This window comes from Salvelinus alpinus, chromosome 10 (assembly GCF_045679555.1).
Source record: "Salvelinus alpinus chromosome 10, SLU_Salpinus.1, whole genome shotgun sequence".
In the NCBI taxonomy this organism is placed as follows: domain Eukaryota; kingdom Metazoa; phylum Chordata; class Actinopteri; order Salmoniformes; family Salmonidae; genus Salvelinus; species Salvelinus alpinus.
Genome location: NC_092095.1, coordinates 18,803,536 through 18,803,934, shown reverse-complemented (window position 1 = coordinate 18,803,934; position 399 = coordinate 18,803,536).

Below are 399 nucleotides of genomic sequence, written 5' to 3'. Positions count from 1 at the left end.
ATCAGAGCCGGTATATCTAAAGCCTATAACGAGAGCTTTTCAGAATGCAATCCTGAGGTCTGTCTTGCGTCATGATGAACGTTGAAAAGAGTGCACACCCGGTTCCAAGAGCTTTTATACGGCCTCAGAACTACCCAGACACTCCATTCCAATTCTCACTGCTTACTGACATCTAGGGGAAGGCGTATGCAGTGCATGTCGACCCATAGATTACATGGAAATTTATAAACTGACCCTGGAACAGAGCCCACAATTTGAGATTTTTCAGTTCCTGACAGGAAGTTTGCTGCAAAATGAGTTCTGTTTTACTCACAGATATAATTCAAACGGTTTTAGAAACTAGAGTGTTTTCTATCCAATAGTAATAATAATATGCATATTGTACGAGCAAGAATTGAG